Source organism: Amblyomma maculatum, chromosome 1, assembly GCF_055883805.1.
Source record: "Amblyomma maculatum isolate TAMU_Amacu chromosome 1, ASM5588380v1, whole genome shotgun sequence".
In the NCBI taxonomy this organism is placed as follows: domain Eukaryota; kingdom Metazoa; phylum Arthropoda; class Arachnida; order Ixodida; family Ixodidae; genus Amblyomma; species Amblyomma maculatum.
In genome coordinates, this window is record NC_139344.1 from 369,197,812 (window position 1) to 369,214,027 (window position 16,216).

Consider the following 16,216-nt stretch of genomic DNA (forward strand, 5'->3'; position numbering starts at 1 on the left):
TGTAGCGAGATCCTGAACTCTTCTGCCCTCCCCCTCACCGCTAATTCGTTGATGGGTTTCTTTCTTGCTAATTTGTTGCGTTCCTTCTTCAGATTTAGGCTAATTCGGGACCTCGCCATCCTGTGGTCACTGCATCGCACTTTCCCGATTACCTCTACATCTTGCATAATGGCGGGGGTTGAACACATTATGAAGTCGATTTCATTCTTAGTCTCTCCGTTAGGACTTTTCCATGTCCATTTCCGGTTCTTCCGTTTGCTGAAGAAGGTATTCATGATTCGTAAGCTATTGCGCTCTGCAAACTCAACTAGTAACTCCCCCCTGCTATTCCTAGAACCAGTGCCATAGTCACCTACTGCCTTGTCTCCTGCCTGCTTTTTCCCTACCTTGGCATTGAAATCGCCCATTAGTACAGTATACTGCGTCTTTACTTTTCGCATTGCCGATTCTACATCTTCATAGAAGCTTTCAACTGCCTGGTCATCATAACTACATGTAGGTGCATAGGCCTGTACAACCTTCAGTTTATACTGCTTATTAAGCCTAATTACGATGCCTGCAACCCTCTCATTAATACTATATAATTCATCTATATTACCCGCTATATACTTATTGACAAGGAAACCTACTCCTAGTTGTCGCCTCTCTGGTAAGCCTCGATAACACAGTACATGCCCATCCTTCAGTACAGTATATGCCTCATTCGGCCTCCTAACCTCACTAAGCCCTATGACATCCCATTTCATGCCCTCTAGTTCCTCTAACAGCACTGCTAAGCTAGCTTCACTAGCTAGGGTTCTAGCATTAAACGTTGCCAGGGTCAGTTTCCAATGGCGGCCTGTCCAGCGGAGCCAGGCTTTCTTAGCACCCCCTGCTGCGTCACAGGTCTCACCGCCGCCGTGGTCAGTTGTTCCGCAGCCGCTGGTGACTGAGGGCCGGGGTTTTATGGAGCTTATCATAAGAGGTTGCGGCCAATTACTGCACCAGGGTGGCCAACTCCTGTTCTGGTGAGGGAGTGCGTTGCCGGAGGTGTTCACCGGCATCAGGTCGCACCCCAAACCTGTTTATGCAATTCCATCGACACGCGGTTTTTTTTTTTTTTTTTTTCATCCGGTGGAGAATTGCGCGGCATCGGGATTTGAACCCCGGTGCTCTTGCATGCGAGGCGGATGTTCTACCGCTACGCCGCCGCTGCAACTATTATTTGGGAGCCGTAATTAGTAATTTCATTTAATTAAATTTTTGCCATCGTAAGGAAAGTAATTAGCAACGCGATTTATACCTTTTAAAAAGTAATTATGCCATGTATTGATTAGTCGGCGGGCTGTGTGACATGACGAGTCTGCACCACGTGGCCTAGTTGGCTGCCAACTAGGTTTCTGTTTTGAGATGCGAATGAAACTCCCAAGGGACCAAGCTTGGCTTCCGAGTCAGAGAGGCTACTACCAGGCCACGCAAGCATATCAGTTGGGCTTTATATATCTGTCAGGTGCATTTTCACCTAATGTGACAGATTGCGATTGTATGCTAATAGGATGCGTCTGATAATAGTTGTTAAGAAAATTCTTATTAATCGAGTGTCAAAGTGCAATGTCGTCCACTTTTAGTGCGAATCAGCATGTTCTGTTCAGAGTGCCATTGCCTCCGATTCGACCGCGCATCGAAGCAAATTACGTCACCGACTAAACGAAGCCCGCATTCGGGTCGCTTTGAACATGAATCGCTTTGCTTCGATGTGCGGTTGCCTCGGACGCAACGACGCTTTGAAGGAAGCAAGCTTGTGAGTGGATGGCCCTGTACATGTATACGTTAAGAAGGATCTGCAAGGGGAAGCGCACGCGGGAGCCATTAACGCTGACGCATCATATACTTAAGAAGCTAGCTCATACGTTCACCTATTCATTATCATTTGATAGGTTTCTATACCAATGATAAATCAAATTCTAAATGAAGTGGTGTCCGTGTGTTGTGCGATGTCAGCGCATGTTAAAGATCCCCAGGTGGTCGAAATTACTCTATAGCCCTCCACTACGGCTCCCCTTTCTGTCTTTCCACTTTCACTCCCGCCTTCCTCTCTTCCCCATGGTGATCATTTTAACCCTAGTCTAAAGGCTCAGCCATTACAGTAACAACATTTTTGGCGACCTGGTGAAAACTTGTTAGGGAGGCTTAAGCTCTGTCTTTATTAGTATAACGCGATAGCCTTAATGACCCCCATCTGTGGCTCCCCCTACAGTTCCTGGTTTGCGTAGATGTAGGCTCTGTTGGATTAATTACAGATCATTCAGCTTCTTCTAATCCTCAATACATTCTTATTACCATACAGTCCTGAACTTCGGCATTATCCGGCTACCAGTCGTAAGCGACCACCCGACGATAATATAAAGCTTCACTTTAACCAAGCCGTGCAAACGCAGGAGCAACATAACTTACTCGGTATCCAGGGCCCCTGAGAGGATGAATCCGATCTGACCTTCCCTCCTCAAACGAGCAACCTGAGCTAGCACCCCTTTCTAACTTCGTGAGGGATGGGCTATCGTTACTCAAACAACCCATCGGAGAATAAGTGTTCAGCCATGTCACGCGCATGCCAACTACAACATGCCAGAACCGTGGCCTTGAATTTCCGCTCGCAGTGCCAACTACGCTGACAACGCCTACACTGGATTTTGTAGATTGTCAGCTTTGCATTATGAGTGAAATATCACGATCATGGCGCTGGAAGGCGGTATATGGCAGCTTACATTGCTGCACGCTGATTGGGCATAATGTTTTCTGGCATCGCGCATTAGAAGGACAACTTGACAAGGCATGCACCCGTGATATTGACGTTGCATAATTCGTTCGTGGTGTAGGAGATCATATGTTCCGCTTCCTTCTGTCGTCACACGTTTCTCTCAATCATTCGGTCTCCTGTGCCGCACGACTGGCTTACAACCATACACATCCAAGTAAAAGAAAGGGGTGCGTAAAATTTGTCTTCGTTTCAAATGATGACTTTGTAGGCTAGAGAATTCAGAGTACACAGGTTTGATATGCAACAGTACAAATGTGCTTCCTTTTTCTTACTGCATATTATGTGGCGAGCAACAAAGAGTCCCTAAACAAGTACTCGAATTCCGTCGCCTTCAACCTTCTCACACTTTTTATACGCTGCCAGGAAAACCATGCCTGTTTATCTGAGAACTGTGTGACTGTAAAACAAGAGCACTCGGAAGGCACGCACTTGAAATCTCCTTTTATTTCTCTTCAGCGCACTAGTACGGAACCGGGTGGTAGTTGCCCCCACCCTGCTCCAGGACGTCCCCAGGATCCCCGAGGGAACCTAATGCGCCAGTTCCTTAGAACACACACCATTTCAGCTTCTCCTGTTTCGACGTTGCGAGCCCGCAAGCGACAAACGCAATCTCTGCCGCAGGACGCTCCGTCCCTCCTTCCATTGCACATGTGCTGAGGGAAAAAACGTCCAAAATTAAAGAAGAAGACATTTCTACACTGGCATCTTTTACTGTTAAAGCACGCCTAGCCTAGCACGATGGATTTCGTCAATTTCCGGGTTATTTTCCGCCTTACCAAGTGTCACATAAGCTGATGTTTTGTATACGTTGTTACGTAGCAATATTAGCGATGAGAGACCATGACTTGCTATGGGTACCGTGACCATCACCAAGGTTAGGGTCATGGTCAAAGCTTATACAAACTAATTAACGTATACTGAACTTGTGTCAATCGCAGTAATGGCATGGAGTTCGAACGTATCGGAACACGCCTTGACGCATTTGTGCTTTCCTAAGCTTAAACAGCGTGTCAAGTGTACCAAGGCTACCTAGATCTAAAGGTCTGTAACATCACATTGCAGTTGCATGTTGCTCTATCAACACTCGTTAACCATAATCACATCATACTAAACCTAATTAAGCTTGATTATGCTTAGCTAAGCGCAATGACCCTGAGAGCCTATTTAGTGTGAGAGGACTTCCATCTTTCGCGCGTAAAACGTGGCTAGCTATATGGTTAAATTACTGTTAATGATTGCGAGCCAGGATACCTAAGCGTGTTGATTTTTAAATCGGCTCCCACAAAACTATGCTGAAATTTCCAAAGCGTAAGCAAGTTACAGCAAAAAATCTAGCAGAATTTGCATTACCCCAATTGCTGGAGTTTCAGACGCATAGCAGCACACGTTGTCGCGTGCATATTTTCATTGAACACTTTCGGCATGGCTCCTTTAAGCTGCTTGATCTTGCGGTATCTAACTTTTCAAACTGCACACAGACTGGTAATGAGTGTATCAGAAAACTGAGATAATTTTGACCGCATCGGCTTCACTGTTATGCATGAACGCACAAGCTACACTGGAAGTTTTGAATTTTGCCGGCGTCAAAATGCGTCCGCCTCAGTCTGCCTTAATGTTCGTGTACAAGTGTTCGGTTCAGATTTAAAACTCAGTTTTATATGTTTCGTTTAGGGACCAGGTTGTCAAAAAGCGCGAAATAATTTAGCTCTCAGTCTTGCCAAACGCAAGCTAACATCGTCCAACAACTGCGAAGCTGAGGACGAACCTGAACGGAACTTTTCTTAAGACGCCAAAAATATTAGTCTAATTGTCGTCGAACAAAAAATAAGCATAACGGCATACTGCAGCCTAAACGCGATTCCTGCTACCACTGGCAGAAAGCAAGCATGCCGCTTTATATATCGATGCCCTCACCACACTGGCACCCCCTTTGTTTCTCCGCATAACATGAAATCGCTGACTTCGTTATTTCTCATCCGTTCGTTCATTATATGGTCACAGATGTTCGGCGGCAGTTTAGTGTAGCCGACAGGGCCGTTCATTGTAGTCGGATGAGGCGTGAAATATGCCGGCCTATAGCATCAGCGGCTTTGTGCAGCCGCACGCAAAAGGGAGATGGCTGCCAAGGCGGTCAGGCGAGTCCATCAGTGAAATGAGGAGGAGGCGCGAATAGTGGTGCGCCATGCAGACAAACTAGTGAACGGAGTTGAGTGTACCACATGGCATCACGTAAATGACTGAGCAGGCGAAGGAAGACGTTGTTTAGCCAAGAAGAAGGTTCCGCAAGTCAGATAGCTGCCATGCAGGCTATGTGCGCTGCCTATAGCTCGAAAAGAAATAGAGAAAGACTGAATCAAAGCTCAGCCGCCTGCATGGAGTCATGGCCAATAGCAGTACCTTACGGCTATCACAAATGAGCGATACACTAGAGAATTAAGCCTTACTTGCAATCACTTACATGGTGGCATATACCGGGTGTCCCAGCTAACTTGAACCAAGGGTTACAAAATAATATATTTTAGGTAGGTCAATAAAACCAGTTGCATACAACTGGCAGTTGCCTTGTGCACTACAGGAAATTTTTTGTTTCGCAATTACTTAATTAGCTAATTATGTTAATTTTTCTAATTTATGAAATATTCATCTTAGACCAGACATGTGAATTGGAAAGTTGTAGAGCACCTTCAGAAACCACCATTTCAATAATTGCGATAAAGAATGTCTCACGTGTATCTTTTTTTCCGGGCTCAGAAGAAAGCCCGCGAAATACGAATAATACCACGTGATTAGTGCATTTGCGCGCCGCGATTGTGGTGCTCTCAGTCGTGGTTTCAACGAACTAAGTTAGCTGCGGCCGTATCTTCTTGGCCCCGTTAAAGCGGCAGGCCGATATGCCTGCGATGGTTTCTTCGCCCGCGTCAGACAGCCGGTCCACGTGACGGTGCAGTAGCAGCGAGAGCGGCGAGCCGACACCACCGACATTCTAACAAGGCCTTTGCATCACCTTCTCTCTCATCAGCGAACGTCACGACAAACGGATGAGCGATAAGGTATCAGCCACTGAATCTGCGCATAGAGGCTTGGAAAGGGGCAAGATGACATCTTGTGACTCGACTAAAATTAGCGCTGCACCTTCATTTGCCGGTTCTTTATCGCCATCCGCCTGTCCTGATGTAGGCTGCTGCGGCGCGCAGGCCTGGCCAAAATCGCGGTGGCGACGGGCGAGCTCGAGCTCGCTCGAACCATCGCCAACATTTCTGCCTGCCGCTGCAACGGGACCATCGGGTCACTGCCGCAGCTGATTTCGTTCGCTCAGACCACGACTGAGAGCACCACAATCGCGGCGCACAAATGCGCTAGTCACGTGGTATTATTTGTATTTCGCGGGCTTTCTTCTGAGCCCGGAAAAAAAGAAACGCGTGAGACTTTCTTTATAGCAATTAATGGAATGGGGGTTTCTGAAGGTGCTCTACAACTTTCCAATTCACATTTTTGGTCCAAAGTCAATATTTAATAAGTTAGAGAAATTAACATAATTAACTAATTAAGTAATTGCCAAACAAAAAATTGCCTGTAGTGCGCAAACAGGCTGGCAGTTGTATGCAATTGGTTTCACTGACCTACCTCAAATATATTATTTTGTAACCCTTGGTTCAAGTTAGCTGGGACACCCGGTATACTCTCAACGCCGAGATGGACAAAGAAACTTGCGTTACAAGATACTTATGATGAAGAAGCAAGATAGATACATGAAGCTTTCGTAAAGGAGCAATTCTCTAGAAGCTGGAGCCTGACGAATTTTTTTTTCCTGCTACAAACAGCTGCTATTTTGTCATAAATATGTCTGCGCGTTAACCGTGCCCTTTTGCCTAAACTTAACGTTTATATTGAAGCGAGTTTTCATTCGACGTTATAATCAAATTTTACTCCACGAGAAGCATTTATAACCTGCTTTACCGGTTTGAAACATGTGCGAATATTCGACATTCTTAGAATTATAACAAGACTGGACGACTGCGTGCGACGGTATTCCCCCGACTTTGCTGCTTCGGCACTGCGTTGGTTCCTGCACTGTTGCGAGAACATAATTCTTAAGCAGCTTTGAATTATACTGGGCGGTAGGGAATTTGCTTAACGTGTGCTCATAAGTTTGTGTAAAAAAAAAAGTCTACAAAGTTCGAACACTGGAGCACTAGCAGGGCGTTTCGCTTGGTAATGCCGCTGTAAATAAGAAAACGCTCGTGAAGAGTTTCATGGAGAGGCGATGTTATTTTAAAGACTAGCGCTGAAAAATAAAAATATGCACAATTTTTTATCTATTCCTGCATAAATATTTAAAATTTACTAATTAAGCTTGCCACGCAGGACCGAATGAAGAAAGGTAGGAGCGTCCCCTTTAAAACCGCGGGTGGTGGCAGTTGCCACCGTATTTTTTTTTAATTGCGAAACCAATACTACTTTCACTTTTCAGCCCTTCGCCTAGCGAGGCGGTAGATACCATGGACCTTTAGAGTGACCTTTGGCGCACCGCCAAGTACAGCTGCGCAAAAACGGGGGCCCCAACTCGCGCCGTCAACTCGCGAGGCGGTAGCCACCAACTGCGGCCTAACTCCCTCTCCCTCCGTGAGGGAGCGCTACAGCCGGAGTGACGTCATCCCATCTGCCGCAGAAACAGGGGCCCCTATCTCGCGCCGTCAACTCGCGAGGTGGTAGCTACCAACCGCGGCCATCCCGCTCCTACCGCCGGGGGTGCAACGTTGGATACTATAGGAGGTGGCCTAGCGGCAGGTGGAGCCAACACAGTCTCCAGGGGTGCTTTCATTTGCTGGCGTAAAGCTGATGCTGGCGTAAAGAATGCCGTTGCAGCCGGTGCCGGAGCGGCAGTTGTACATTCTGCCTTAACCTCACACAGAACCAAGTATATCGTTGCAGCCACGGCACTCCTTGCCTCGCTACTAGTTATACATAGAATAACCAGGTAGCGTCCCGTAATAAACAATAGTTGAACCATATGCCGTGGCCAGAGTGAATCACTGCATAACCATAAGCATAACCACAAGCACCACAACCAGCTACACCACCAGCTGAACCTAGGCGCCATAGCTATTGCTTTCGCAATTACCAGGCTTAACCAAGCTAAGCCACTGCCAATTTTTTTCTTTTGTGCTTCTTTAATGGTGTTATTGATCAACCCATAAACATGCTTTTTCTTTAAATACATTTTTAGCTCTACACTTCTAGCCTTACGTCCCTTTCTTGTTTTAAGCAAGCAATCTTTCAATCTTTTTTTGTTGTTGCTTTGCTCATTTCCATCGCAGATTCATTCCAATGATCATTATCTTTAGAACCTAGTGCCTAAGGGAGATTAACTGTGCCAGCACCGATATCCGGATGGATACCGCCACATTCGAATTGAGATCGATAAAACAGCTAATATTCGAATATGATGAGACAATCAGCCACTGCACATGCGTCATCTTGGGCACATTTAGTCTTGTAGCTGCACATTCTGAGACAGCCTGACCTAGCTTCAAATAGCCGGGCACTGCGTTTTCAGTTATCCAAAAATGATTCCTTTGTTTATGTGCATTGCAATGGCGATATAGTTCTGCACCCTGCTTATTTTGCGTTCATTTAATCCAGGTTTCGCTCTCTGCTTTTCTTACTATTTCGTTTGAAGTACATTTCTCTCTCCTTTTGTCCTGCATACTTAGTGGTATAGTTTCCTAGTCCTTCCCCGTCGTTTTGAGTCAACGCCCTCTGTGCATACTCAAATACCCTAGTGCCCACCTGTTACCGTGCAGTTTCCTCAGGCGTTATTCCAGCCTATATTCTCCTACACTGCCTCGTTTTCTGTATATCCCTGTGTACCTAGTGGTATTCTTCCAACAGCTTCCTGTTTTATATCTAATTTCTACTGTCATCAGCCATTAAGGCTGATGTACAGAAGCGTGCAGATTGGGTCAGAGAAATAACTCAAGTTACTGAAATTCTAGTGGAAATCAAGAAGAAGAAATGGGCATGGACAGGACATGTAGTGCGAAGAGAGGATAACCGGTGGTCGCTTAGGGTAACAAACTGGATTCCAAGGGAAGGAAAGCGTAGCAGGAGGCGGCAGAAACTTAGGTGGGCGGATGAGGTTAAGAAGTTCGCAGGGGTCAAGTGGATGCAGCTAGCGCAGAACCTGGTTAATTGGATAAATATAGGAGAGGCCTTCGTCCTGCCGTGGGTATAGTTAGGCTGATGATGATGATGATGATGATGATGATGATGATGATGATGATGATGATGATGGCCAGCCCTTAGGCACAAAACCACAATTAGAGGAAGTCCTGGCGCCACTATTAGAGCAAGGGCTCTATTCCTCCAGGCACAAGCTCGTGGACTGTTTAGTTCAGTCCAGATGATCCTGAAGCTGAGCCAAATTCAAACTGAGACTTTGCCTGTCTAGCGAAAAATCTGGCCCATTGTATTCTGTTGAAGTAAGCTTGCATGGCTACTGACCCTTTGACCTTAACTAATGATCCTTTAACATCTGACCTTAGCCTTTGAATTTTAGAGGCAATTGATTCTCACCAGTCAGATATCACTTGATAGCTAGGGGCGCCATGATGTCAACCGAACACGTTATTCATATTAGTAGAGCACCTCATGCTCGTCAAACTTGGTTTGACCCAAGGAGTTTATAAAAACTAACCTTCTTGGTTTAACCGCGTTTACCACAGCTAATATCCCAGTACGTTATTACAATGCATATATTTCACTATTCCGGCATCTCTTCGCCCTTTTCTCCTAACAGCTACGCTCTTCGTGGTTTTTCATTTATGCCTGTCCTTCATTAACCCATAACTAGAGACATTTGTTTTTCGCCACTATGTGTATTTCATAGCCACCCTTTTATTGCGAGCACGTGATCAGTTATATCATTGAAAATTGTCAGGTCTAACTTAATTGCGCTAAAACTGGAGCATAGGGCGTCATCTCCACTAGAAATAACCTGTTTGCAAATGTTCATTTGCTTTCTGATAAGAGTACAATATGGTCCGCATACGTCAAAGCAGGTACCCGCTCTTCTACAACCTTTCCGTCTAACCTGTACTGTAGACTATAAACTACATTTCTTGTGACTGGCTGTAGCGTTTGACCGCGTAGATCACAGCAGATTGTGGCAAGCTCTTCAAGAGATGGGAGTTCCAATTCACCTCATCTGTCTATTCAGGAACCTGTATGAAGGGCAAGAGGCCACAGTCAGAACTGGGCATGGTCTTACTGATTGGTTTCCGATTGAGAAAGGAGTGAGACAAGGCTGCATACTGTCCCCTGCCTATTTAACCTATATGCAGAGTGCATTATGAGGAAGGCCGGTCTGGACGAGTCTTCAGCTGGAGTGAAGATTGCTGGAAAACGTATCAACAACCTTAGATATGCAGATGATACCACTTTAATGGCAGAAAGTGAAGTGGAACTCAGGAGACTTCTGATGCGCGTACAAGAAGAGAGTGAGAAGTTTGGGCTTAAACTGAACATTAAAAAGACAAAGATCATGGCGTCTTGCCCTATCAAGTCCTGGAGCATCAAGGGACAAGAAGTGGAAGCTGTGACAGATTTTCTCTTCTTGGGCTCCAAGATTACCTCGGAAGGAGACTGCAGCCATGAAATTAGGAGACGCCTGCTTCTGGGAAAGAGAGCAATGGTTAGCCTTGACCGTCTAGTAAAGAGCAGAGACATTAGTCTGCCAACCAAGATCCGTATAACTCGTGCTAAGGTCTTTCCAGTTGTGATGTATGGATGCGAGAGTTGGACTGTGAAAAAGGCTGACCGCCGAAGAATTGACGCGTTTGAATTGTGGTGCTGGCGAAGACTCTTGAGAGTTCCTTGGACTGTCAGATGATCAAATCAGCCGATATTGTCGACCGTAAACCCTGACTGCTCATTGGAGGGTCAAATTCTAAAGTTAAAGCTCAGCTACTTTGGTCATCTGATGAGAAAATAGGAGTCGCTGGAGAAAGATTTGATGTTGGGAAAGGTTGAGGGTCGCCGGAGAAGGTGTAGGCAGCGAACGCGATGGTTAGATGGCATCCTCGAGGCGCTGCAGATGAAGTTATATGATGTTAGGAAGATAGTGAGAGACCGGAAATCGTGGCGTGATATGGTCCATAGGGTCACGAAGTGTCGGACACGACTGAACGACTGAACTGAACTGACCTTTCTTGTATCCTTCTTTTCATATTTGTCATTATGCTCCTCCGATCTCCCCTCAACTGAACCCACGCCGGCGCTCAAGAAAAAAAAAAAAAAAAAAGAAGAAGAAAACAAGTCACGACGCCGCCCTACCACGCCCCATCCCTCCCGCTACTTGGGAGCGTCCAATGAGCGGGTGCGCCCAGCAAGCTCCAGTGACGTCGGAGGTTTACGCGCTGAGATGTCGCCCAAATCGGTTGCGAGGGGTCGACAGAAGCACATTTAAAAAACTTATTTGTAGATTATCGGCTCCACGCAAAGCTTTCAAATTTCACTTGAATACTCACGACGACACAACCTCTGAGTAAGTTCTTGCATTATAAGTTTACCCGCACGTGCTATTTAAGGGGCCCTTTAAGTCTGCCTAGCTGCAGTGATGCAAAAAAAAAAAAAAAAAAGCATTGCGCTTGCTGCTATGATATGGTTTGTGTGTGCGTTTCTTTATGCATTTGCCGTTTCTAAGTCGTGATTTCGCTCGGACTGTGACGTCCAAGTCTTGTCTCGGCATATTCTTAAGGAGGAACTAAATCAGTTGTATGTAGCAGCCTTTAACTGATCAATTAACTAATTCAGTATGCAGGAAATTAATCAATTCGACTAAATTACGATTCACATTGTGAAGAGATGATTAATTCTATTGAATACAAAGTTCAATTATTTAGTTACTATTTAACCAAATTTAGTTAATGATGTAATTAGCCCGGTACATTTATTCATCGATTCGATTAAATTACTACATAATTTGTGATCTAGTTAACTGACTCCACTATGTTATTTTGCCAGTTGACTAGTTACCAAATTGATCAATCATATTTATCAACTATTTAATCAGTTACCCTGTAATGGGTCATTGACAGCTATTTCGGACAATAAGTTTTGCCGAGTGGTCGTGTTCACGCCACTTAAGAGGTAAGAAAGGCCTTTTTCTGCAACACTCATCTGTTTAAAACTGTTCAGGTAAACGCTTAAAGGCGAGGTCTTCTAAGTTCATCACCAGATCATGCGGTTCGATCTAAAAAATAAGTAAATACTGAACACTTAAATTGATACGCTTAATTATTATCTTCAAATTTTCCGGTATATGAGCAAAGACCTTCAATTAAACTGGAAATGAAGTATTGATTTTGCTCACACGCAGTGATTGAAGTCAGTTGAAGTCTGAAGCGTTCTAACGGTGCTTGGTCCGGACATCGGAAATACCATCTATCCAAATATCACTTTAAAAACTATGAACAATAAAGGTAGCCTCAAGCTCCATTCTCCCGGCTCTTGAGCTCGTCGCCGGAGGAAATGTTCGCAGCGTGCTTCTACTTCAAAACATTTCATGGGTTCTTTTTGGTCGCGAAATTTTCTTGACATATTAAAAACGCATGGTTTCTGTCCAGGGTGGACTCCATTTTTCACTACTATTTTCAACAACTCCTCCGTATGGAACCACTGCAGTTTGTTGGCGTGAAATCTGAATTAAACCGATGTTCCTAGTGGAGGTTTCACCGAACACATTCCACTTTTGTGATAGGACTTGTAAGAAAAGTGAAGTTAGCTGAAGTCTCCTTGTATAATGCCCTGATAGAGGGCAGTCTGAGCGATGTAATAAATTTTATGTAGACCAGAAGAAGGATAATGAATTGAGCGTCGCTATCTTGAGAGCTCTGTAGCGCCATCTATAGGCGCCTAAGCGAAACTGCGGCTCTGGACTGCCAGAGGAGGCGGTGGCGAATATACGTAGCGCTTGCGTTTTCACGTTTCTGGAAAGTTTTAGCGACTGAGTGCTCATAAAAATCGTCCAAAGTGAATATAAGCCTCTTGCAAAACTCTTTTGCGCACCTCGCGATGGCAGAGGCAAACACGGCGTTCATAAATGGAGCAAGTGGTTCGGGCAAGTTCATGATACTCTTGTATATGAAAATACTGTGGCTGTGACTTTTCTCATTTTATTTGCACGCCCAATGACATGCCATTACTGACAAAACCCTTTCAGTGTGCAACATATTCTACATTCGCGTGGTGTCCGAAAAAAAAACCGGCGCAGCCTTCACCTCGCAAACCGGCGGCACGCCGCAAGTGCTAATAAACACGTCGCATTTGCGATGATCCTCCGATGTCTACTCGTTTTCTTTTCAGCACTGCAGAAGAAGGAATTACCATTAGGCAGGGCAAGGTGAAGCTACGAGGAAGTGTCGTTTCTTTAACAACCGTCACTGGCGTGGCCTATCCGGTTCTGTATAGCCTTCTTCTTGCTCTCATTCTAACCTGGAACATTAAACATCATGTTTCCAACTCCTAATTTATGCTCATATGCTAAACGTTATTGTTACTGCAGATCGAAAAAACAGCATTTGCCCGAACCCCATATTTAATCTTCATTATTGTCGACGTCATCGTCCTTTAAGAGAGGTGACGATGAAACATAGCTTGCCGGAAAGAAAAAGAGCAGTGATAGAAATATGCTCTAAGAGAATCGCCCAAAAGCGGTGGGGACCTCGGAGTGCGCTGCCGGGCAGAAGTGCAAGTGGCTGATCGCTTGGAGAGGTACGAATGTAGCCCTGGCAACAAACGCTCTCCTCAACTCAAGAAACAGTGGCAGCAGGCAAGGACAGTCCTAGTTATAAAAGGCAGATTAAACGACCTAGACTCAATTAAGAATTGCTGTCGACTGTAAGTATATGAGCCCTTTACAATGTACTAAACGATATTTAGATAATATTTACAGTGTTTCTAGCGCACTGCTCGGCGGTGGCCTGGACTTGGCGGGGTGAGCGACCGCGACCCCCTGGTACCGGTGGTACAGCCCTGAAATACACATGAAAAACAAAAAAGAGGAGAAGCATACTGCAATGTATACTGCGCAGAGTATCTTTACATATGGATACACGAAATCGCGAAATGAGCTGCAACTGCAAGCGAAATGGCGAGATGCAGCGGCATTTCGGCAGGTGCATTTGCTTGTTCATTGCAAGTTTGTTTTTGTCAATTAGAAAATTCGATTGTGTTTGACCGATTTCAATGGAGCTTTGACCACTTCGAGTGAAAAATTGAAAAGAGTGAAGAAACGAACACGTATCCCACTAATGATCCGTCGTTCGAGGTAGGTGCGTGTTCTTTACTTTTCCTTTAGTGCGCAGTTGATGTTAAGCACTGAAATGAACCATCCAACCAGAAAAACATCATGTTATTGATGGAATGAAGCGAACACTAACTGCTTTTCATACGGACGTGAAGGATCAATGGCAGCCATATATATATATATATATATATATATATATATATATATATATATATATATATATATATGGCTATATATATATATATATATATATATATATATATATATATATATATATATATATATATATATATATATATATATATATATATATATATATATATATATGTTATGTATATTATTTTTGCGACACTTGCTGCCAGCACTGTTTGCATCGAGACTGCATTTGGGAGCTTGTACTATATATGCACAGTGGAATCTTTGGGAATTTAAGCATATTTCTTAAGCTACCATGATATTTCCAGAAATTAGTCTAGCAGGAGACGCAGAACATTTTACGTTCTTGTTTTCTGCGGGGAAATGAAATCACTGGGATTGTAAACATTCATTCTTTACTTACTTGGAGATAACAATGAAAACCATTATAAGGGGAAGGAAAGAAAACGTCTCCTTCATTGTGATCGGTCCTTGTACTCTTGTTCATGTAAACAGGTCGCACTCTGCAAAGTGCCAGCGCTGAAAGGTCACAAGCAGAGCATCGAAATAATGATGTCCGTAGTTGCATCAACTGTACTTCCAGCTGTCGTGTTTAAACAGGCACTACCAGCCGCCTTATTAAAATTTTTGTTCCTCGCGAGCAACTACTGTATTGATTTCGAAACAGACAATAATTGGTAGCAGGCCTCAAGAAATGAAACCGTGCAATCTTTTCTGTAATTAAGTCTGGACTCTGGAATATTTATTAGAGAACCTCGCGAGAGCTCTGTTGAAAATATTCTGAAATGACACGTGTAGGTCGTTAGAACAGGCCTTCAAAAATAAATTATTTGTACGGAGCGCAGCGGAAAAGCATCTACAGTTGAAACTCGATATAACGAAGTTGAGGGGAGCCGTGAATTATTTTGTTAAATCGGGAACTTCGCTAAATTGGGTGAGGCATTTCTCAGTCCTCTAATTTGGTACATTCGGTTATAAGGTGCGGCGGCACCCAAAAAGCAGCCGCGGCATCACACTTGCGAAGCCTTAATGCTCCCAAAATGAAATGCGGTCAGCAGAAATCACCGGCGCCGTTAGCGCACAAGGAAGAAAAATTGTTACTTGTCAAGAAGAGCCCGAGAGCCTTACAAATTTATTTTCCAGCAATCAAGACAGTGATCGTTGCCCGTGCGAGCTTCTCGTAGGTCTGAAGTGCTGCGTATAGCACTGTAGGCCTAACAAGCTGAGCTTGAGAAGCATGCACTCAAAGGCGTGGGAAAATATCCGCAGAAGCACAGTAGCGAACGAACCACCACATAAAGCACGCCACACACACACACAAAAAAAGAAAAAAGCACCGAACAGCAACACCGCCCCTTGGAATGCAACACGGGACTTTTTTTACCACTGTCGCCATCTGGTGAATTCAACTGAATACTACAACTCTTGTTTTGCGCCGCGCAGTTTGAATAAAGCGGGACGAAGGTGTCGTGGGCTCGAAATCAGTAAATTTTGGGGGTACTCTCTACAAAATAGATCAAAAATAGCCCCTTTCCACCTTCATTTTTCGAATAAAGGTTCGTTAAATCGGGACAGATCACGGAATTGCTTACATAACTTCGAGTTTGTCAAAGCTGTGTATCCTATGGGCGCTGTTGTGTGCGTGCTAATTTATTGTGTGTCTGCTTTCGCTCCACAGGCATCTCAGCAAGCTTCGTCTGCAGATGCCCACCCGGTCTGCACGCACGCCTCAACAGCCGCTGTCCTCACCCATGGCCATTTCGAAGCGCCGATTTGGTCGCTTTGTGAAGAAACGGCCTGACTTCCCAAGGAGAGCCTGGCCTGTTAATGACCTACAGAGGGGCGGCGGCGGAGCCAGCGACCGTCGTCGGAGCCGCACGGTGTCGGGTTACGGTACTCGACATTGGACAAAAGCGGAGGGAGAAGCCATCGCCGGCTTCGCGCAAGCTCTGGCC

The 16,216-nt window shown here is 44.9% G+C and overlaps 1 long non-coding RNA gene across 1 annotated transcript; it reads right to left on the reverse strand.

Moving 5' to 3' along the window:
• Positions 1 to 3,223: 3,223 nt before the first annotated feature.
• Positions 3,224 to 14,849, reverse strand: LOC146208163 (uncharacterized). The gene is made up of 3 exons (XR_014703364.1): positions 14,665 to 14,849; positions 13,750 to 13,831; positions 3,224 to 3,450 (listed from the first exon to the last, which is right to left on the reverse strand). It is a non-coding gene; the product is annotated as an uncharacterized LOC146208163 (long non-coding RNA).
• Positions 14,850 to 16,216: the final 1,367 nt, after the last annotated feature.